Source organism: Ostrea edulis, chromosome 3, assembly GCF_947568905.1.
Source record: "Ostrea edulis chromosome 3, xbOstEdul1.1, whole genome shotgun sequence".
Lineage (NCBI taxonomy): Eukaryota > Metazoa > Mollusca > Bivalvia > Ostreida > Ostreidae > Ostrea > Ostrea edulis.
This window is the reverse complement of record NC_079166.1, coordinates 59479786-59482073: the sequence shown is the minus strand read 5'-3', so window position 1 is coordinate 59482073 and position 2288 is coordinate 59479786. Positions and strand designations below refer to the sequence as shown.

At 41.7% G+C, this 2288-nt stretch overlaps 1 pseudogene; it reads left to right on the top strand.

The window, feature by feature from the left end:
- The first annotated feature begins 405 nt into the window (after positions 1-405).
- Positions 406-1214, top strand: LOC125677848 (uncharacterized; annotated as a pseudogene).
- Positions 1215-2288: the final 1074 nt, after the last annotated feature.

The window sequence follows — 2288 nt, the reverse complement described above, 5'->3', positions numbered from 1 at the left end:
CGTGCCAATTCAACGATTTATACATACACGATACGTTTTTATCTTGATATTTGATCACGTGATATAGAGTTGATGTAGAGACTATCGGTCTCGTGAAAAATGTATAAGAGGTCAATATGCACTTAATGATATATACATATTGTTTTTGTATAAAAGGGTAGTGCTTACAGAATTTGTCACAAATTGATCTGTTTATTAACGTTTTTTCCCGACATATTTCTATGGCCCTACTTAACACAACTGCGCTGTGCTATTTTTCGGCATCCCAAGGGCACTACCCCGGGTTCTTAGAGTCATCCATGTCACGATTTTCGGGATATTAGCCGAACACAGCATAAACTGTGACGTCATACGCAACGTCGTCAGTCGTCTGCAAACAAATTCATATCCAGGCAGTCTCAATGCATGCCCATAGAGCCCCTCCTGCCAAGTATGCCTACGGATGAGCCGAGTACAGGTACAACACCTGAGATATTTTCTAGTAACTATCTTGCTCAAACGCAAAGTTATGACAATGATTTGGGGCACATGGTGCCAAATCGATTGAAACACAAAATTGTAAATGGGCAATATATCAATTTGGGGCTGTTGGTTGGACATTCTGAGGGGTTGATCCCAACGATGACACTAAATATTTTTCCATGAAAGAGGGTAGCCTTACTTTGGCCTCTAAGTCCAAAGCAAAGGTCATAACCGATATACAGGTTTGGACTGATGCTTTCCTCATTTATGCGTCAATATATGTTTCAGCACATCCTGAGAGTAGAGCCCAACTTTTTAAATATATCCATACCATCAGGCTGGGGGCAAGTAGAGTCAAGACCTTAGGATGGCGCGATTATGATGTTCAATTTAGGTTGAAGAAGGAGGCTAACCCTTCCCTTTCATTTGCTGTTGTTGACTAAGAGCTATGGCTCCTGTACATGTACAGTACAACCACCACCCAATCTTCCTACAGCCAGGCATCGCTCCTAAAGTGTTATGATTTTAATTACAAGGGGTAATGTAGCAAATCTCGGGGCCAATATAAACATGAATGCATATCATGTTCACAAAATCACCCCTACATCAGGTATAAAACATCCCCAGGCACCAGTTTAAATTTTAGGTCTGGTGATATGCAAGCAACTTGGCGACCTCAGCAACCCAATAGATCCACACAACCAAGCTCAACTAGTAGAGCCCAACATGTCCAGTCATTTAGACCTCACTAATATCGCAACAAGCCCAGTCAAGGTGCGCATGTTGAGCAAACTATTGACCAATTACCCACTCAGTTCGGTGGTTTTAGAATTGTTGCAAGGTTTTACTTATGGGTTTAAGCTTTGTTATCAAGGACCACGTGTTGCCACTGATTGTAAAAATCTTAAATCCATGGCTGGTTTAAATTATCAAGCGATTTAATTAGTTGTTAAGGAGATTTCATTGGGTAGAGTTGCAGGCCCATTTGACCACCCCCTCTGCAGAACCTTAGGTTATCCCCAGTGGGCATGGTGCCAAAGAAGGGGGGTTCTTATAGATTAATTCACCATGTATCCCATCCCCCTGGACATAGTGTCAATGATCATATAGATAAAAAGTATTGTTCCGTGAAATACTCATCTTCTGACGAAGCATTAGACATGCTCGCAAGGTTGGGTCCAGGAGCCCTAGTAGCACGTCTAGATATAAAAAATGCATTCTGGTTGTTGCCAGTCCACAAATCCGATTTTCAATTATTGGGCTTCCAAATTAAGGGAATGATATTTGTGGATAAGTGTCTACCTTTCGGATGTTCAGTGAGCTGCGCAAAATTTGAGAAATTTTTAACATTTTTAGAGTGGGTACTTAAGCAGCAAGCCAATAGCTTTGGTTTGGTGCATTATCTAGACGACTTCCGAATGGCAGGTAGAGAGGGTACTGAAGATTGCGCGAGGCTAATATCTATTTTCTGTTCCATCTGTTCCGATCTTGGGGTCCTATTGGCTCACGAAAAAACTCTTGGTCCTACCAACAACTTAGTCTTTCTCGGTTTAGAAATTGACACTGCCAATATGACATTCAGAATACCCCTGGGCAAATTGCAACAGCTTGAGACTCAGTTGCTATGCATACTATCGAAACGCAAAGTCACGCTGAAAGAGCTCCAAGCCCTTACAGGTTTGTTGACCTTTTGTATTAGGGCCATTCCATCTGGTAGGGCTTTCGTTAGAAGGCTATATGATTCTACTTGTGGACTGTCAAGACCACATCACAAGTACAGGATCAGTTTAGAAATGAGAGCAGACATTGAAATTTGGCTAACGTTT